The following is a 22,500-nucleotide window of genomic DNA, read 5'->3' as shown; positions in this document are numbered from 1 at the left end:
AGTAAGAGTATTTTCTGAAGTCACGCTGGAATCTGTCATAACTTTCTTAGGACGAACCTCCGTATAAATACGAGCCGGATGAAAGTTATCAGCTTCGGTAAGAAGTTTTGGAATACGTAAGAAATAAATCTCCGTTCCCTTCTTACCTATTTCTATCTCTCTCTCTCTCTCTCTCTCTCTCTCTCTCTCTCTCTATTTCTCTCTCTTTCACTCTCTTTTTCTCTTTCTCTCTCTCTCTCTCTCTCAACGGGCACGTTGCGCTTTCCATCAAAATTTTCAACTTATCTTTCGCGCTCTCGCGGGACTTCGAAGTTTGAAAACTCCTGTTTATCGCCAGGCCGAAGTCTTCTTCCCTTCTCGAAGTTGACCAAAAAGCAAGCAGCCTTCCTATATCTTAGAACGTTCCTACTGAAACAACTTGTAACACTTTAACTGCGCGAAACCACCTACTTCCCGTGTTATCGCTCTTTCGCGATCACCTCTCCTCTCATCCAACGACAACGACGATCCTCTCTAGTCCTCACTCATTCCCCTTACGGTCCTTCCCCTATACATAGTCAACCCATACATCGGACCCACACTTAGGATAGTTAAGTTCGTTAATCCGACTACGATTCGAACGACACACATAACGATCGTTGACCATTAAATCCGTCGAATGACTTGCTCTCTTCGTTCTACTTCGTTCGTCTTCTACTTTTTTCTCTTCTTCTTCTCCTTTTTCTTTTTTTTATCTTCTCTCTCCCTCTCTCTCTCTCTCTCTCTCTCTCTTTCTCTCTTCGACGAATTTACGAGAGCGGAAGTTTGAGTTTACGAGGAAGGATTAAAGGTTCGTTAAAACGTTAAACGAGGTTATTTGAGAAAAGAAGAAAGAACGATAAGGAAAAGAAGAAGAGGGGATAATCTAGATTCGAATTCGTTGGCAAGAGCTTTCTTTTTTTTTTTTTTTCTTTTCTTTTATTTATTTATTTTTTCTTCTTTCTTTTTTCTCTTTCTTTCTTTCTTTCTTTCTTTTCTCTGGTCGAACTTTCCGAATGGGACCATTCGATCGATCGATGAATCTGACGGCCTTGAAAAAGGCCCGAGGCGAATAGTTGGGAGATATCCCGAAGGAAAAAAGGAGCGACGAAACGGCATAGCTTGTGAATTCCACCCTTCGAATCGACAACCATCAGCAATGCAAACGAGCACTTTGCGATCCGTCGCACGATACAAATCGTAACGTGTATCTTTCTTTCTTTCTTTCTCTCTCTCTCTCTCTCTCTCTCTTTCCCTTTAAATTCTGTTCTCTATCTGTCTCTCTCTTTTTCTCGCCTCGAGCCTCGTTCTTTGGATTGCTTCGATTTCGTTTACTACCCTTGCGATTTTTCTTTCTTTCTTTTCTTCTTTCAGAAGAAGAAGAAGAAGAAGAAGAAGAAGAAGAAGAAAAAAAGAAAAGAAAAAGTTAAGAAAGGACGAAGAATAAAAGAGGGTCGAGAACCTAGTCGAGACAAAGAAGGATAAAAAAAAAAAAAAAAGAGAGAATTATCGAAGAAATTCTCGCGAGAGTTTGAAGAGAAAGAAGAGGTAGAAGACAAGTAGAAGAGGGTGGGCATTTTTGAGACGAACGTTCGCGTGACCAGCGTTGGACGATGGGGTGGTTTCAATGTGGGGAACGCGTAAGAGAGGATAGAAAAGGTTAGTAAGAGAAAGAAAAAGAAACACAGAGAGAGAGAGAGAGAGAGAGAGAGAGAGAGAGAGAGAGAGAGATGAAGGGTGACGAAGATAAGCGATAGAAAGGTAAAGAGAAAGAGAGAGAGAGAGAGAGAGAGAGAGAGAAAGAAGGAAGGCGAAACGAAGGGAGAAAGAGAGTGGAAGGGGTGGGACGGTTGGCTGGTTCTGGGGGCGCAGAGTGCGCACGGGGGAAGGCTCGCGGATCGATTCAGCGGCTCGAGTCGAGTTGAGACTATGCTTGGGGACTATGCTCTGCTATGTGCCTTTCTCTCTATGTATGCGCCATGCTTACACAGATACGTGAACGCACACCCTCAAATAGAAGGGACACCTTAACGTACACGAAAACGTATGTACGTGGGAGAATGAGAGAAAGAAAGAGACAGAGAGAAAGTGAAAAAGATAAAGAACATTTGCTTTCGCAAAACTTTACGGTGTGTATCTCGCTATCATTCACCTTTACATATAAGTATATGTAGTGCATCTCTTGATATCCCTGTGCGCGTACACACACATACATACACGTAAAGATAAAGGAAAAGAAAGAGAGATACGACTATTCGAGGCCGCAATGAGTCTGAAAAAGATAGAAAGAAACGAAGAGAATCGTGGAAAAAGGTCTAACCAACCGGGCGTGCTGCGTTTAATTGGGTTTTATCGAGTTTCATTGAATGCCAGTTGGTTTCGTTTAACTTTTCGAATCCTGATCTTGTAACGCCCTTCGTCGTGATAACTCACATTTCACGATTTTCGATTTTTCTCCGTTCCAGTATCGTTTTTATAACTAACTTTAAGCCTCTAACGAAATTTCCTCCTCCTTCTCCTCCTCCTATTCCTATTCCTATTTCTCTTTCTTCTTTTCCTGCTTCTCTTTCTTTTCTTATTGTCCTTTATTTGCGTTAATTGGGAATTATTTTCGTCGTGGCATGCAATTGACATCATTAACATTTTCTAGGTAAGCGATATTGATGTTGCGTTTCAAAATTCAATAATACACCTTGCACGTTTCTCGTTTAAACGCATACTTATCGATGTGTCCCCCCGTTCTATTGTTTAATAGCTATCATCATGATCTATGTACGCTATTGAATATTGAACGTGAGAATCCTAGAGCACGAAATTATGCCGTGATGTATAATAATATGCGTTTTATATGAAATAACAATGTTAATTACTCGCGAGTAATAAATTAATTGGGGTACGTCGAGACTAGTCGTAGTGAGGTAGGATGGAAAACGCACCGCAGTAAACGAATCACTTTTCTCTCTCTCTCTCTCTCTCTCTCTCTCTTTCAGTCATTCAGATACACAAATACACAGAAACATATACATGTACTCACACAATCTCATACTTCTTTTACAGTACATGTAGTCGCAAACGTTTCCCCACATATATACATAAACACATATACTTTCTCTTAGCTGAACTACGTTATGAATGCTAGTATATGTTGTTTACGTATTGCTTCATAGGTACGCGCAAACTGCAACGTTTAATTAATTTCAACTTCCTGCGTCGTTAACGTTAAATCGACGCCACTTATTAACCAGCCGTTCGTTCGATCGAGCACATCGACTCCGGCCGTTAGAGCTGCCGTACTACGTTTGCTGAAATACGAGTTATTCGCTATGACGTTTAGAATCGTAGGGAGAGAGAGAGAGAGAGAGAGAGAGAGAGAGAGAAGGAATGAAAGAGAGAGAAAAGAAGACTCGGAAATTAATTTCCGAATCGATCTCTCGTGCGAAACGTGAACGATTGGCCGGGCGTTCGACGAGCTTCTACCAATTAAGGACGTTGCGCTTGCCTCGTTCGTCCCTAACAATTAGAGTGAATTATATTTAGTAGCAACTATCAAATAACGTTACCCCGTAATTATCTTTCGCTTCTGTCGCGAGAAATTCGGAGACTCTGAAAGCGTACATATGTATATATGTGTATAGTGTACACAAACACAGTGACACGGCGACCCGTGCGATCTCCTGCACCGACTGACTAAGAGAGATGGATGATACAAATGTATATAGACGTCTCTCTCTCCCTCTCTCTCTCTTTCTCTCTCTCTCTCTCTCTCTCTCTATCTATTTATCTCTAACTCACTATATCTCTCCTTTTCTCTCTCTCTCTCTCTCTCTCTCTCTTATATACATCAGTTTATATGTGTACGTTACTGCATTCAATATCTATGTATATATATGTATGTCTATGTGTTTGCTTCTGTATAGAAGAAGAGGTCGAGAGAGTAAACTAGAGATAGATATATATATATATATATATATATATATATATATAGAGAGAGAGAGAGAGAGAGAGAAGGAGAGACGATCTCTCGCCTCCGTAAGCGCTTCTGTCAACCGTACATCGGCTGCATTTGCAGTTGCAGCCGCATTGCTCGCGCGCTGCAGCGTCCCTCATGGCCGGAGTTGCAGGCCACGATGCGACTGTGTGTTCGTGGTGCATGCCGTTTGTCACCATTCAAGACGATGATGCCGAATGCCGTGCGAGTCTCACCGCACCGGCTCGATACAACCCTACGGTTGCTGTTGAGAAAAGAGAGACAGAGACAGAGGCAGAGACAGAGGTAGAGAGAGAGAGAGAGAGAGAGAGAGAGAGAGAGAGAGAGAGAGAGAGAGAGAGAGAGAGAGAAATTCGAAGAGAGGTGGTAGATTCTCAACTGGGATCTTGAAAGGTGACAAGAGACATAGAGAAGCTGTCGTACTTCCTCTTAATTCTTAGTTCAATTTCATCGATTAACTCACATATTCTCTTAATAGAATCTTATATGATTGAATTATTAAACTTATCAATGATTTTATACTTCACGTATTATTTGAAATCTTTTCTTCGTTTCAAATTGTTATAATTATTCTTGTTATCTTTTTTCTTTTTTTCTTTTTTTTTTTTTTTTTTTTCTTTTTCAATTCAATTCTTCACATGTCATGAACGACGATGCGTATTAAGCAACATAAATACTTTCATTCACGATATACATATGAAATTTCAAACGATTAAACAATTACTATCTCTATCTATTTTCGTTAGATCATTCAATTCATCTCAAATGTCAATCGTTAAGAAAATATTAAAATCGTATTTTAAAATAAGACAAGAATGAGATATCAATTGGGATAATTAATAAGATATGATTGAAAAATCGTTCAAGAATGACGTAAGAATCAGTTATCGATGTCCAATTTCTTTTTTGTTCATTCGTTTTAAGATAAATTTAAAATCGTCAAGGAAAATTCATAAGTTTGCCGGGCGAAATTTTTTGTTGAATACCGAAACGATTGGGATATTTTTTAATTACCGAGACAATAAATCTATCGACGGCGAGCTCTTTAACGATCCTTTCTTGGGTGTCACTTCTTCGAAGACGATGAAAAAATTAATTTCAGATGAAAATTAGCGATAGTCCGAGAAAAATTGGGAAGTTCAAAGTTCGAAAGAAGGCGAATTTGTCTTATTCTTATGAAACGAAGTTATCCCAACTTGTAATTCGCGTATACGTAGGAGGTGATAAAAGGGGTGGATTGGAGAGAGACAGAGACAGAGAGAAAGAGAGAGAGAGAAAGAGAAAGAGAGAGAAAGAAAGAGAGAGAGAGAGAGAGAGAGAGAGAGAGAGAGAGTGATATCAATTCGCGAATTCAGCCAAGTTCACAAATTAACCCAACTTAGTTCCGAACCCATAGATTACATTATAAAGTTCGCAACGTTCTGCATACTATTTCTTAGTTCTCTTTGAAATTAATTTCATATTAGGAAGTGTTATATATCAAAGGAAATGAAATACGACATCAATTCGCACACGTCTAAATTAATACATAGTGATATATATATATATATATATATATATATATATATATATATATATAAATAAATAAAGAAAGAAACACGTACATGTATTTTTTGATAAAAAGTAATATATTAATAATAATTTATGATATATAATTTTTAATAAAATCGAATAATTAATTTGCATTGTTTTATTTCGAAAAGATTAGGAAAAAAAAATTATTATTTTTATTATTATCAAAGAATTTAACGATCGATTTCTTGGTAAGACAGGTAGACGATGAAATGCGAAAGTACGATGCGGTGGTCGATCCTATCGAGAAAGGGAAAAAAATTCAATATCTCGACGAGACAAAAAGGGGAAAGGGTGGTGGTTGTTACGTTGGAGAGGTTAATTTCCATAACGTTCGCAGAGCCGGCAGGTTGGCAACTGACCAATGTTGACCGCTTGAAAAAAGGAATCGATATGCTTGATACAGTTTGAGCGAACAAACAAAATTGTCCAGAGGGACGAGCTCGTTAGGATTCTCGAATAATTTACTTTAAAAAAAGAAATGAAACAGAGGGAGATAAAGAATGAGGAAGAGTTAGAAGAGAGGAAGAAAAAGAGAGAGAGAGAGAGAGAGAGAGAGAGAGAGAGAGAGAGAGAGATAGAGAAGAAATGGTAGCAGCTGGGGTTTTGTCCCGCGGACATACTTGAAAGAGTGGCCGAGACAAAGGATATCGGTGATCCAATAGAGTCCTTCTGCTCACCAATCTGTACGATGTAACTGCATTGTGTCTCGTGAAATCAACAAGATTATCCTTTGACGGAACCGAGCCATCTGTGCGGCGATGGTCGAGTATACAACAAAGTCCGACTATATATAGTATCTTATGCCGATATCAAGGAGCTTTCGGGCAAGATACTACGGATTTATCGTCGCGAGCGAACGTGATAGGATGAACATTAGCAAGATTACACGCGAGACCCATCGGAATAACGTCGCTGACAAAGTAGCACCTGCCCATCCCTTATTAACTGTTCTCGATGAGCTGATAAATGTCTCGGCGATTGATATTTATGTATATATATATATGTGTGTGTGTGTGTATGTGTATATATATATATATATATATATATATATATATATATATATATGGTATATAAACATAGAAAACAAAACGATCGTCAAACGATCGGCTCCGATTTATTATACATTTATGTCGCATAAAAGTATCGTTGTAAAATATAACGAATGGAACGTTGATCCTCATACATGTATTTTTGTATGTGTACGTTGGCCCATTAAATTTCTTAGAAAGAGAAAAGATTCACCAACCGACCTATATAATTTCTCGGAAAACAACTGTTACGGCGTCTTGCAGTCATAAAATAACTTTTTTTATTCTGGTTACATTGCACATCCCAAGTACCTGTATAAAATTCTAGAAGAGAATTCTGGATATAAGTTCAAGGAGGTCATCGACAGTGACATTCATTTTTTATGATATAATAACTTATTACGTTAGATATTTTGAGAAATTATAAAGGAAAAAGAAAGGAAAAGAAAAAGTAACGTAAAAGCGTATTACGAGATCTGATTATCGTTTGTAGATAATGCGAGATAAAGAGAAAAAAAAAGAAAAAAAAAAAGAAGAAGAAGAAGAAGAAGAAGAATCGTGAAATATATAATAGTGCTAATAAATGAAAATATTCAAATAATCTATTTCAAAGTTGATCCTTTCGTCGAAGTTGATGTTGAAACTTCAAGAGAAATACTTGAAGAAACGATGTTGAAGTTCTTTTATGCTCTCTTCTTGTTTGTCTCTTTTAAGAGATGTCTCTTCGGAATGAATGATCTTAAAAGTTAGAGTTAAGAACAGTGTTCTACTATACGTGTTTCAAGTAAGAGAATAAAAGATGATCTGCCGTTAAATTTTCACGTATTACGAACGCTCGTCTCTCGAAAATAAATGAGAATTATTAACGAGTGTATAGCGAAGATTGTACGTTCGTTACTCGCTCGTAATCTCGTCTATTCGACATTTCAAGCTTTATACGAGAGAAAGAGAGAAAGAGAGAGAGAGAGAGAGAGAGAGAGAGAGAGAGAGAGAGAGAGAGGGAGAGGGAGAGAGAGTTACTGACCCACCAAAGGGATGGAACCCTACAATTGGGACAAATGGTAGGTTTACGGTAACACTTTCGTGTGCTAAATTACAATTCCAGTTTCCAGTTTCCAGTACCCACTAGAGAAGTCTTCTATGATCCGTATAAAGTTAACGTATAATGTAAGAACCTCAAAATTACATATCTTCGATGTTATCCAATGACAAGATTTAAAACAAATGTAAGATAAATCTTTATTTTTATTTTCTCATGAATAATTTCATTCTCTGTCTAAAAACAAATTTTCTAATCCAATTATATTTGTACAAAATTTTATTCGATAGAAATTTACTCGTTTAATTGCTTTCTCTATCTTTATCTCTCTCTCTCTCTCTCTCTCTCTCTCTCTCTCTCTCTCTCTTTCTCTCTTTCTCTAATGTCTAGTAGTAACTCACTTCATATCGGTAATCACATTTAAATCTAGTCTCACTGTCCTCGAGGAGAATCTCACTGTTGGAGATAAGTATACATCTGTCGCTGTGTAACAGCCTCGATAGGAAGGGCCCTAGAACACGTCCGTCATATGTAATAACGCGAGATAACGAAAGATAACGTAAGGTTTATAGCGGCACGTTTCTCCGAGCTGTCTCTGAGATGCAATATAATCGCAAGTAGGTAAGCCTTACTATACCATCATTAGTTTTTGTACGTTATCAACGATGATGAACGATGAAAAGAAATATAACAAAAAGAAATTTAATGACATTTCTTATCTATTACGAAGAATTATTACCTGCTTCAGTATGCACCGATTTTGCAATCCGGTGTGATTCGTACGACGTAACTTGACCGTCTTCTCTTCTTCGTCCTTGCGTACTCGTTCAACGTAGCACACTACACTGAAATCAGAATAAGAAGAGAGACTATGAAGATTACGAGTGCAATGTCGTAACGGGAAAGAGCAGTAAAATGTGTAATTATAAGTGAAGGGGCTCGTGGTACACGATGCACCTAAAACATTCCTCCCTCCTCCTTATTCTCTACCTTCTCTCGAGTACTTTAGATATAAAGGCAATTTCACTGTCAACGGGGAACTTGTATTATGCGCGTTATATCGTTCACCAGTACTATGTTCTTCTATTCGTTGTCGACGTAAGCGGTGATGTAAGTTAATATAGTCGACGATTCTCTATGTTGATGCTGTATAGGGATCTAGGTGGGTTGCCATTGAACGTTCTAACGAGTTACGAGCGTACCGATGAATAAGATCCATTGAGAAGGATACAAAAAGCGAATGCAAGTGGGAACGACGTAGTCGCTCACTTAAATTTTTCTAAGCCGATCTTTAAAACGACGAAGCATTCCCTACAATATATATATATATACATATATACACACATACGTTTATCTTTTTTCCGTTTGTTAATGACGTTATTTATTCTCGAAATAACGAACGGATAAAAAAAGAAAAAAAAAAAAAAGGAGAAAGAAAAAATAATGTCCCTCCCGTTTCGTTTTATACGACGTCGTTGATATGAAATATAAATTTGTTGACATTTTGCAGGTGAGAAATGTTGGAAAACGTGGATGACCTATTTATCGGAAAAATGGCCTGTTTCGTTGGCGCTTAAAAGATAATAAAACAGAATGGACAATGGCCAGTGGTATCACACCGTTTACGAACGAACGCGAGCGAACCACGCGATTAAACTCAAACGCACCGTATAAACACACGCGACGCGGCCAATCGTATTCGTACGGCAGCGGTATACACTGAAGTTATTACAGGAAGCAAGAATGATCGTCCCATCCTGTCTATATAACTATCCTCTAGGCACGGATAGTTAACCGTATAGCGGGCTCGTTTTAGTTCCGACTGTTAGACATGCTTTTTGAATTAATACTTTATTATTTTTATTCTGTATTCCTTTTTTCTTTCTTTTTCTTTTTCTTTTTATTTTATACGACAAACTTTATGAATCATATGAAGTATTGGATTACCATTGTGACGTAATTCTTATTTCTCATTATGTATATATAAATTAATTTCGTCGATTGTTCCGATTGAAAAATGACTAAAAAAAAAAAAAAAAAAGAAGGAAAAGAAAAATTTTGCTCGTTCGAAGTTTGTCTTCGATCTAGCAATAAAAGAAAAGAAAAAAAGAAAAGAAAAAAAAAGAAAAAAGAAAAGGAAAAGCGAAGAGGGGTAAAAAAAAAAACACAATGAAATGGAATTAAAAAAAAAAAAAGAAAAAAAAAAAATCTACACAAGTCGATGGTTTCGTTAACGTTCATACCAAACGAGCTCTCATCGTTGGGTTTACGCTCGGCTCGCCTACAATTTGCCGCTCTTTAGCCTGATCCACTGTATAGAGATGGCAAGATAACGACACCTGCGCTCGCTATTCGCTGGCACATCGCCAAAGCGAATTGTTATGGCGCGCCGGCAAAAGCTATGCTTTCGAGCACGCTACGAGTTTCCAGCCGCGTGATCGAGTTGTCGTCAATTTGCCGACAAATTTCGCTTCTGCTTTCTCTACGTAGAATATACATACACATATACAAATATGTATATATATATATATATATATATATATATATATATGCATATATGCATACGTGCATAGTATACGTAAATATGTTAACAAGTATTATATCTACTAATGCCGAATATCCTAAAAGAATATACAAACATTTCGCAAATAAATTTCGAAATTAATTATTAATACAATATACATCAGTCTAACTTTGACTTCAATTCATTTTCTCTTTCGTTCATTATGACATCGACTTTTCAAGCTGCTTCAAATTGAATAACCGTGAGAAAACGGCTTGCAATCGGTATAATAGGATTATCAACGGCGGGTCTTCGAAATGTTATTCGGCTCGATTAGTTCCGGATTAGGGCTTATAATCCTATGACGTCTCGAATGGCCTAACGAAAGGGAAGACCAACTCTCGTAGTATACCTCGTAGGTGAATCAAGACGTACATATATGTATTATGTATCAGTAAGTTGTAAGATGAGATTATATATAGAAGAAGATCCTTTGTATAGAGAGAGAGAGAGAGAGAGAGAGAGAGAGAGAAATAACTAATTTATTTATGCAAATCAACGTCTCAGAATGAAAAATTAATATCAATTAAATCTAAAACGATATTTTTATTTCTTTATTGGAACAATAAAAAGAAAAGAAAAGAAAAGAAATATATATATTTAACGATTAGAATCTAATCATAAAGAAATTAGGAGCGATACCGATTAATCCGATTCACTTTTCTAACAATGTACATATCAAAGGCGTGTCCCATGGGAGACACGTTTAATGTGACCCTTAGAGGCTCGTTACCAGTACAGTACCGACAGAATCGGTATCGGGAGCCCCCACCTTGGATTCCCCTACCACATTTAGCCATTGTACCGACTGTAATGCACATTCCCTTTCCCCCGTTGCATTCGCTAAGAGATAAGGATAGTAGATGGGACATGGAGACAGAAACGCACGCCTAATCGCACATAGGAACAATGGACTCGCATAGTCATCACAGTGTGCTACTATTGCAGAAATTGCTATGGCAAGCAGGGCCGATTGAAGATCCGATAACGATTCGGGGATGTGCGGAGATGGTGAATGAGGGTGAACGAGCTATTCCTTCCTGATGTCTCAAGCATCGACGCGCGCTAATTAGGCGACTAGATGGTGCTCCAGGACGAAAAGCGGCATTAACGAGTCTCATCGATCTTCCACTAGCGATATTCACTTTCTCTTTCTCTCTCTCTCTCTCTCTCTCTCTTTCTCTCTGTCTCTCTCTTTCTCTCTCTCTCTCTTATCATTCAAGAGATTTTGACTGAAACCCACTTCGAGATATTCGACTTCCGATAATCAGAATGGCTTATATAAAAAAAAAGATCAAAAGAAAATATCGTTCATGATTGAACCCAATTGGAAAATGAAGAATAAAATAACGAAAATGAAATCTGTAAGTCGTCTCTTACGTAATCCGTTCAGCTGGTCTATCGGAAAAGCAAACGGGACTGATTAAATTAAAGACGAAGTATTGTCAAAAATATCGATATGCTTTTTCTTCTTCTTCTTTCTTTTTTGTTTTTTTTATTTTTTTCCTTTTTTTCTTTTAATATCTCATAATCGATCCATACATCTTTTTTCCCTGTTAATTCTATTACACGTATAAGTGCATAATCATTTTCAACGTTAATTTCATTATTTTCACAACAATTTTGGATCGTCAAGTAGAAACCATACACTTTACTCCGAATCTCTTCTGGGGCAAGTTAGCCTTTTAGAAAGGGCAAACGACACCCCTGTTGGTAGTAATAATAATTGTCGCACGGCGAAAGGGGTGGCCGGCTTGCTCGACTGTTTGGATATCCAGCTTGCCGTTATTAATGGGGAACGAAACAATTTCGTAACGCAACCCGGCTTATTATAATCCTCGCTTTATATATATCTTCGCGCTATTTCATCCCCCTTGCCTCTTCTACGATAAGCACGCACCCATTCGCATTGTATCTCTCTTTACTTCTCTCTCTCTCTCTCTCTCTCTCTCTCTCTGTATCTGTCTTTCATCCAGCTTCTCCTTTGTTTCTCTCTCTCACTCTTTCTCTTTCTCTCCCTCTCTCTCTCTCTCTCTCTATGCTGTCCCTTCTGTTTTATACGTCATGGATATAACTACTTGTACGATAACATTCACCCTTTAATACTATGGATTATTATAGTTTGCTTGTCTTGCAAATCGAAGGGTCATCTTCCTGGGAAAGCAGCAAATTCCCCCTTTGTTTTTCTTTTCGATTTTTTTTTTCTTTTCCTTTTTTCTTTCACTATAATACCATACTTTCTATACATATCTATAACCATCATATACCTATCTATGACCATCGTATGCTTCTTCTTTATATTCTTTTTTTTTTTTTTTTTTTTCGTTTCCTTTTCTTTTCCTTTTTTCTTTTCTCGTAGAAAGACAATTTCTATTCGAATCGTTAATAACTAAATGAAAATATTTTTCTTAATGGAATGAAAATAAATATGTGAAAGATATTACCTGAATTTTAAAACGGGAATGGTTTCAAGCAAGATTCGTTCAACTGCGAACGTATAAATGCACCCTTTCGCGCACGATGATTTTCATTTATCGTATTCGAACAAGAAGAGAGGAAAGCTCTTGGTTCTTGCAACTTCGTTTGGTGTATAGAAGAGAGGGATGGAAAGGGAATCATTAATTATAGATATTAAAGGTTGCCGCGGGCGGATGTTTCCCATCTCTGTTTCTTTCTCTCTCTCTCTTTCTCTCTCTCTCTCTCTCTCTCTCTCTCTCTCTCTCTAACATACACACTATCCTCACAGAAAATTAGTCCGGTCCAAATGACAGAGATTCTTTTCCAAGTCAGCGAGCTGATAAATGTATGGCTTCCTACTGCAGAAAGTACGCTCAAAAATGTATTCATCCCATTAATTTAATTAACTCTCGGTCTAACCTCACATCGATTTAAATTTTCAAACGGAAAAGAAGCGGAAATCGTTGATTCGTCGATAGTGCACGTACAATCACATTCAATCTGCTTTCGTTATTTACGTTGTAAATCTCTCGATTATATTTCGATTTAATCGACATTTTATTCCTCTTCGATAACACTGAACATTCGTTTGGATTAATCAATGAAACCATTCAAAGAATATTAATACTTATTTCATTCTTGATCTTGATTTTATTTGATAGAGTTATTCGATAGGACAATTAGGCTTTGACGATCGTTCGTCAGTTGCATTTTTTATTGAAAATCAACTCGAATATGTTTGTTTAATTAAATACAAAGAGAAATAATCGTTATACATAATATGTTAATTTGTTTCTTTTATATTTTCTTCCATAACGCGAGATACCATAAGGTAGAGAGAATGTTATTGGATTAACTAGCGAAGATGTCCATCGTTAGTTTAAGGAAGCTTCTGAACCATATAATCGATATCTTCGCCGAACTTCCTTCAGACTGTTTACAAAGTAGACACAAAGGTCAGATTAGAATTGGAAAGTAGAACGGTTCAGAGAGAGAGTAGGAAGCCGATAGAAGGGAAGCCGAGGCGCCGGTTAACTGAATCCGCGAAGAACTTGCTACAAGATTCGAAGTCAGTTGAGGCTGGTGAGGAACTCGGAAGATGCAGACTCCACGATTCCATTTAACCTAATAGATATCTGCAGTCTTTTTTAGAACAAATTCATTATTATTTAAAAGGGGATCTTTTTAATAGAGCTATCTTTATTTTTAAAGATATGCTATTACAGAAATAGATCTTAAAACGTTTCAAAAACGTTTTTAATTCGAATTTTTAAAGATTCTCAACTTGGAATATCATTTGATAAAACAATAAATGTCATTAACGAAAATAATAAAGTTGGTATGATGAAAAATAGTAGAGAATAAAAAAAGATGGAAGCTGTGGTCTTCTAAAGTCTTTTCGCGGCCTGAAAGCGAGAAAGTCACCATCGTAGATCGGACCTTGGCTTAGCCAGGGTGTTCCATCGAGCAGGTATAGAGGATTTACCAGGGCCGAGTTGGGAGCTACCACTGGTAGAAGCTGCTCCGGCTTTTGGAGGGCGATTATACGGAAGGCCACAAGGGAGACGAGAAGGGGTAGACCGATCTAAAGCTGTACATTTTCTCTGTCTCTCTTGAACATCCAAACCGATCCCGAACACCCTGGTTCCAACATCGAATCCCACGGGATAAAACCGAGTCTCTGCTGCGGCTACTACCCTCTCCCCATCTCTCTTTCTCTCTCTCTCCCCCATCTCCTTCTCCTTCTCTTTCTCTATCTTATACTTAGCCTCTCCTTTTCGAGCAGCCGGTACACGTACGTGCGGCCAGCGGCAAGTGGTTACTCCCGCTTGCGGAAGGAACAGCAGACCAGCCCCGGTGGCGTCGACCTTTGTACCGAAGAGGCAACACATCCAAGTAACAGTAGCGGCACACCTTCGCAAGTCCTTTCGCGCGTAACTCTAGACACCCTTAACATCTACGAACAAACGCCCGGGGCTCGCTGCTTCCTGAATACTTTATTTGCTCGCCACCGTCGTCTCCTTCCAACCACTCCTTCTATTTCTTCTTCTACTTTCGTCTTACCACCTTCTGATCTTCCTTTCTACACTTTCTTGTCTTTCTCTCTCTCTCTCTCTCTCTCTCTTTCTCTCTCTCTTTCTCTCTCTCTTCCCATCTTTCTCTTTGTCTTTTCCTATCTCTTTGTCTATCTCTTTTTCTAGACCAAGACTTCTCTCCCTTTGATGCCTCCTTTTTTTTCCTTTTCCTTCTACTTTTTCTCATTTCATCCAATACCGTGCTTTTCTCGTTACACTCGTACGTACAGATCTCACCTGTTGTCCTTCTTCTTTCTTTCGTTCTTTCTAACAGACACTACGTCTCTCTTCATTCCTTAAACATGGAGATGTCGTTGCACCATTCGATGACATCGTACTTTTCCTTCTTATCCACAGGTATACTAAATGTTCGCGCTTCGTTTCTACACTTTCTTTGATAGAAATACTAGAGAAAGAAATACAGTTTCCTTTTATTCCGTCTTCTCTCTTACTCTATTACTATCCGTTTTTCTTTCTTTATCTCTTTCTTTCGACGACTTCTACGAACCCTAAAAGCTCGATGTTTCATTCTTCTTCTATCCAAGATATAAAACCCGGGCAACCTTCTTCGATGTTTCTACCCCAACCTACTCTCCTTTAATCGTACGAATTTATCTCCGTTAGGACGTACCCGGAAGAATTCTATATCGTTTCTTTCCATCCATCCTTCGCACCTACGATAGTGAACATCGGCGAATCTTTCCAAATGTTTCCTACCTAGCCGTAAATAACACACGCAGTGCGCGTGTTCCTTTTCTCGCAAAATGTCGAGCTAACGACCCCGGCCGTACTACCCTCTATTCCCTTTCTTCTCGTTTCTCCTTTCCTCACCCCATCTCATCTCTCTCTCTCTCTCTCTCTCTCTCTCTCCCACTTTCTTTGCTTTTCCCGTCACTTTGCTTTTCTTCGTACAACTTCGTCGTCGTTGACGTGCACGATCGTTCGTTTACTATTCTCGCGATAATCTTCCTAGTTTTACGAGCGAACGGCCAGCTCGATTCGCTTTAATTATTCGCGAGATAGATCGAGCCATCGCGAAAAGGATTGCAGCTCATTCTCATTTTCCCTCTTTCTCTCTCTCTCTCTCTCTCTCTCTCTTTTCTTCCTCTTCTTCTCCTTCTTCTTCTTCTCTTTCTCTAACTCGCTTTATTTCGGAACTTTCGAAAACTCAACGCTGGGAGTTCTCTCAGCCATCGGTGGATGAACGTGCCGTTAAACGTTCTCGTTTATATACGAACTTTCACGATCTTCTTTTTCTCTACGTCATTATCTCCCTTCTCTTTCTTCTTCTTTTTATTCATTTCATTCTTTTTCTTTTTTTTTTTTCTTCATTTTATTCTTCTTCTTCTTCTTCTTCATTTTATTCTTCTTCTTCTTCTTCTTCTTCTTCTTCTTTTTCATTTTATTCTTCTTCTTCTACTACTTCTTCTTATCCTCTTCTATCTCGAATTATTTCTTTCACACGCGCGTACATACATACGTTATCTACGTATATCGCGAGAGAGTAGAATTTGAAAATTTTTACCCGATAAAGCCCACAAGTTTTATCGGTATCGTTCCCTTATACGGAAAAACAAGGAGAAATCTTTATTTTCGACGTAGCGGAAAAACGCTATCAGAAACTTTAAGAAAAGCTCACGTTTTTTACGACTTTCGTAACGTAAAATCCGTACGCTTTTAAATCATTTCAAATATTATTTGAAATGATTATTATTATTTATTACGTCATATAATTCTCTTTATATTTCACTCGTAATAATATATAAAGAAACGAAAGATTATTTTTCTTAATTAACAACAATTCGAGAATAATGTGTGAACACAAATGTAATCCTATTATCAATTACGAAACAACTAGAAACCGTACGGAAATATTTTAACGAGAGAACCGATCGACCATATTGGGCAAACGTCCGAAATATCGATTATGCGAAAGCGTGGCCCAGGAGTAGAGGCTATTTGTATGCGCGGAGTACCACAGGATTAGAGTCTTGGGCAAGGACGGTCTACTAGACGGAATGTTAGACCGCAGAGAGGCTTCGACTACGATAGTGGAATCGTCTTTTCAATGGAAACAATTGAAAAAGCGAATATATTCTATCTAGAATGTGTCTACACCAAATGAAAAATGTATTTCTTTTTCAAATATTCTTTTCGATTGGAAGAGTATAAAAGAAAAAAAAGAAAAAAGAAAAAGAAGAGGGAAAAAAGAAAGAAACAAAAAATCGATCGCTAAGATTGAATTATGCTCGATTTCTTAAAACATAAAACCAATTCTCATCCTTGTAGAAAAAGGATAATGGATAAATGCATTTTCTTAATATTTTCTATAGGTATATATGTACTTACAATGTGCATATATATATATATATATATATATATATATATATATATATGTATGTATATACTATAAAAAGTCCGACCACATTACGGAGAAAAGGTAGAAGGAGAGATATCGTTATTTCTCAACGAATCGTTGTAATTTCATTAGTCGACTGAACCATCGAAAGTGCTCGGTGGAAAACGTGAGAGCTTGCGAGCTTGTACGGGACGAAATCAGATTATGTAGGATGCATATCGTCCCCCTTTGGTTTAGCCACCGGACTTCTTCGTTAATTTTGTATCGACCTTTCGTAGGACAATGCTGAAGTGATAGATAGAATGAGAGAGAGAGAGAGACATATATATATATATATATATATATATATATATACATATATATATATACACATGTATATAGAGTGTAGCGCGAAACGCATACGTTTCCGGCACCTAATCCTCGACAAGGACGATCGGTGATTTCATAGGGAATTAATCGAGAGGTGTGGGGGGGGGAGGGGGGGGGTAAATTCGCGTGTGCTGGTATTAAAGGATTTCCCAACGGTTGCTGATAATTCGATTGTATTCCCTACTTCTCTCTTCGCTACACATATACAACAACGCCTATTCGATGCTATTTCGAACGAAACGCCCGTACGAAATGAATCACATCCGTGCTAGGATTCTACTCTCTGGTTACTGGAGCACGGTGAAAACAATAAAGCCCGTCGAAGATTTTGAAATACGACGGATGAAAGTTAATAACTCAGATTTCTACTACTACTACTTCTACTACTACTACTACTTCTATTACTATTAGTACTACTACTACTACTACTACTACTACTACTACTACTACTACTACTACTACTACTACTACTACTACTATTACACTCTAACATTCTCCTTTCGGATTTCTCTCGAAATGAGAATCAAATGTTAAGGAGAAACTTCCGAATTGAATTTTCTCGTTAATGTTGTAAACATGCATTTATTTAAGTATTGCATTTTCCGACAAATCTATTTATAAAGAAATAAAATGCGTATAACGTCGTTTTTAACATTTTATTTTTAATATAAATTTTTCTCTATCATAAATCGCAAATATTATCATACCAAAAATGATATAAAAGCATAAAGAGATCAAATTTACATTCGTTTCATTCCTCGCATCGATTTCCTCATTTTGACTAGGGAAAACGCCAACTTCGTTTCCTGTGATTCATTAAGTCGATTAAACGAACCGAATATTTGAGAGAAACCTAGTTTCAATGGAACATGAAAATTTTCTCTGCTATAACTTCTGATACAGATTTTACTTGAGTCGTAATGTAAAGCAATCCGAAGAAAGTCGAACGAGCAACTAAATCTTGCGGATTAAACTTCCCGGAGGAAGGAGTAGAAGCTGATAAAACCGCTTACACGTTTCTAGACCGACCAAACTTACCCTTTCATTTCCGATCGTAGGAGAATCGATAATCGTTAAGTCGTACCTATGCAATATTCCACTATAACATGCCATAACGAATAACCATAGATATTAATATGAATATTGCAAGGATGTTTCTTATATCAAATTTTCATTAGAAATATCACATATTTAAATCGATAAATTTAAGAATAATAGAACTTATTAATTCACGAAAAAACACATTCACGTATGACAAGTTCTACTGAAACATTCGATTCACTTTCGAATGATATAAGATTTTAAATAAATCCATTTTATTCTATGCGACTTTCCAAAATATATAGATAGATATATAAAAGAAGAATCACATTTAAATGAAAGCATCACGTCGATCCTTTTATCTCATTCATCTTTGAATGAATGGATAGCGAACAGAAAGAGAGAGAAAGATTGAGAGAAAGAGAGAGAGAGAGAGAGAGAGAGAGAGAGAGAGAGAGAATATCCTGGGAAGAGGAATCCTTTTCTTTCTTTCTTTCTTTCTTTGAATTCGTCGTCTCTGAGAGGAAATTAATTACCGATCGAAGACGAGCCGCTTTCGAAAAAAATCCATTGAAAATAGGATCGCTCGTGCGTTCGCGTTTTCGTCGAGATAACGAAAGCAAAGTGAACTGGAATATCGTCGAGTGAAAAAAAAAGGCCCCCCCTTTATTTTCTTCTCCCTTCCTCCCACTCTCTCTCTCTTTCTCTCTCTCTCTCACTCTCTTTCTCTCTTCGATATTCGAACGTGTCGGTGCGCGATTCCCACGGGATAAGACGATTACCGTCTATTTTTTCAGCTAAATTTATGCCATCAACGAGCAGCCGTCGCCGAGAGCGACAATATTATCGTTACCCTGCCGGAAAAAGCAATTATCGACCTTGCGACTTTCGCGTGGCACTTCCATCTCTCTATCTCTCTCTTTCTCTCTCTCTCTCTCCCTCTCTCTCTTTCTTTATCTCTCTCTCTCTCTCTCTTTCTTTCTCTAGCAAAACGAAGCGCGACGGAGCACAAAGAGCACGAAATTCATTACGGATTTTCGGCATAATCCAACGAGGAACGACTTAATACCGCGACGAGATACCGCCTATCCGAAACGCTTGTGCGAGTTTAAGGACGAATGCGTCCACCATTCCGCGATAAAACGTTTTTATTCGTTCATAGTTTTTATTCCGAGTTTTCAACCAACACGATCGATATTCAAGCATCTATTTTCAAAAAAGGGAACAATTTAGAAAGATAAATCTTTGATCGCACGAATTTATAAAAAAAGAAAAAAAAAAAAAGAAAGAAAAAAAAAAGAAAAAAGAAAAAGGAAAAAAAAGGAAAAAAGGTGTCGAAAACATCGATTTCTTTTTTTATTTAAGGGATATACATAATTGAGATATTTACATGAAGGGGGGGGGGGAGGGGGAAATAAAAAGGAAAAGATAATAATGGAAGAAGAATTGCGTTGAAACTCAAGTTTAAAGATAAACACCTTTTCAGTCTGGATATAATTGGAATAAGCAATTTGTAATAAAGATTATTCGTCACAAAACGAGAGTTTCTTCTTTCCGAGATAAAAAAAGAACAAAAAAAAAAAATAATAATAATATTTGTACGGTCACCGTCTAAATAAGAGGAAGAAAAAAAGAGCTGTGCTCGAGAGAAATATCCGAAGGCACTCGCGTAATAGGCTTAAGTTATTAAAGGGCAGTGGTAAAAGGGAAATATACAGGGGCTCGACAGGTGCGAGCACCGCGAATTGTCGCTCTCTTGCAGCCGTACAACCAGGAAAGATATTCTTTATTCAGTGAATTTAACTTTTAACCTCGCGATGAACAGGAAGAAATAGAGAAAGAGAGAGAGAGAGAGAGAGAGAGAGAGAGAGAGAGAGAGGGAGAGAGGGAGTGACTTCCGAGCGGTTGCCGTCAATTTAATTTACGATTTATTATTCACGTCACGTTCGACATAAAAAAAAAAGGACAAGAAGAAAGAAGAAAAAAAAAAAAAAAGAGGGAAGGGAAATCTCGTCGATCGATCGATAATCATTTTTATCATTTTTCTCGTTTAAGTACAGAGAAAAACCAGGAAATAGCGTGAACGCGCCCTCGTCCTACGAATTAATATAATATTATCGGTGCTCGAAAATTCAAATTCGACGAGCGGGTTCCGATCGAATGAAATGTAATTCTCGGAGATATAGCAATCAGCGCTAATGGCATTGAATTCGCGCGTTGAGATCGCCGTATGGTGAAATAAAGGTAGTAAATAAAAAACGGGCTTGGAACGCACAAAAGAGAGAGAGAGAGAGAGAGAGAGAGAGAGAGAGAGAAGGAGAAGGAAAGTAAAAAATAAAATATAAAAAAAAATCCACACATACTATAACAGAGAATCGATCGAGGCAATCATATTCGACGAACAAACATCTCGATGCGGTTGACCGTTTAATTACTTTTTCACGGTTTTTTACATTCTAGCAAAAAATTACTCGCGGCCATTCGTCATCGTTTCGAAAACGTATTCGGTTAGGTGTGGCCGTTTCCGCAACTGTATGAACAATTTTCCACGATACCAACGGATTACGTTTTCACGATTCGTCCTTTCACAGAAACTCCCGAGCTTTTCTATAAACCTGCGGTTATCGAACGCTTCTTCCAAAAAGGTTTCGATTCGTAGCGTAAAGTTAACGTTAAAAAAGGAAAGATACAGAGACTGAAAAAGAGAGCAATAATCCTTTTATCGATGGCTATAAACGAGTCAAAGGAATACATATATATATATATATGTATCTGTGAAATGTACAGTAGTGAAGAATAACTGCATTCACATGTGTCTCCTAGTTATGAATACTTTCAAAAAAGAATCGTTCTATTTCTATGCATATATCTATAGATCGAACATTTATAAACGAAAAGACTTGCATATTTCTATCATTGATGAATAACATTAGAAAAGTCATTAAAAGAGAATTTCGAAATGATTATTTTTTCTAACGTTATATTTTTATCTATCGGAATACTCTAAAATTTTTTCCCAAAGTATTATCACGTATCCATATCCATAAAAAAACTACAATATTTGAGTGTTCCTATTTAAGTGCTCTATCTTCTATTCGTATAAATATATATATATATATATATATATATATATATATATATATATATATACGTGTATATAACTATGATCATTTCGTAAACGTAATACACACAGATACATTCACACTCATAGCTTTTAAGAATATTAATATCGACGTCTATCGAAAATCGCTACGTATCTACCTCTTTTCGTACGAACCAATACAATATACCTGATACCATCTATAATATAGAAGAGATATCTATCGTACATCATTTCCCACATTTCCTACGCTAAAATCAAACGGTGGAAATCAAGTTACGCCGAAACGAAGTTCCCTCGCTACCCTCTTTTCCGATAGGATCGCGGCAAGTGATCGAGGCTGATCGACGTTTCCTATAACCGCTGTGGGAAAAGCAGATATCCAATAAAAGACAGCGTTCATCATGTTTAGTCATCTCGACAGTGAATGAGAAGCAAAAAGAGAGAGAGAGAGAGAGAGAGAGAGAGAGAGAGAGAGAAAAGAATACATAAAGAGAAAGAAAGAATCCAAAAAGTGCTGACTATTTAGAAAATATTATTGAAAGGCATTGATCTCTAGCCTGTTATTTCGCGTTTAATAAAAATTTCACATCAAGTTATTCATAGTAACGATTTTTTGACGAGAGAAAATGAAAATTTTTCAAAAAGGGAAAAAATTCAATTATCGATTTTTTTTTAAAAGACAATTAAGGTTATGAAAAATTCATCAGAATTTTGGATAAAGTTATCAGATAAGAAAATCCTCGAAAAGAGCTTTGGCCGAATTTCAGAAATCAAGGATCGATATATATATATATATATACACACGTATATATATCCGTATAACTCTCTATCATAATATATTTCCTTTTTCGATAAAGCCAGGCGAGAAAATGGGATATGCCGAGG

General features: G+C 37.3%; 1 protein-coding gene across 5 annotated transcripts in view; it reads right to left on the bottom strand.

Moving 5' to 3' along the window:
* Positions 1-22,500, bottom strand: part of LOC124950285 — a 202,050-nt gene that overhangs the window by 129,773 nt on the left and 49,777 nt on the right. For 4 of the 5 annotated variants that reach the window (XR_007101310.1, XR_007101308.1, XR_007101309.1 and 1 more), the window contains exon 3: positions 8,388-8,493. The exons of the other annotated variant lie outside the window; for it this stretch is intronic. The gene's annotated coding sequence lies outside the window, so the exon portion shown is untranslated. The remainder of the gene's footprint in view (positions 1-8,387; positions 8,494-22,500) is intronic. 5 annotated transcript variants of the gene reach the window in all.

Source organism: Vespa velutina, chromosome 1 (genome assembly GCF_912470025.1).
Source record: "Vespa velutina chromosome 1, iVesVel2.1, whole genome shotgun sequence".
Lineage (NCBI taxonomy): Eukaryota > Metazoa > Arthropoda > Insecta > Hymenoptera > Vespidae > Vespa > Vespa velutina.
Note: the sequence above shows the minus strand (reverse complement) of the source record. Positions and strands in the feature narration are given on the sequence as shown.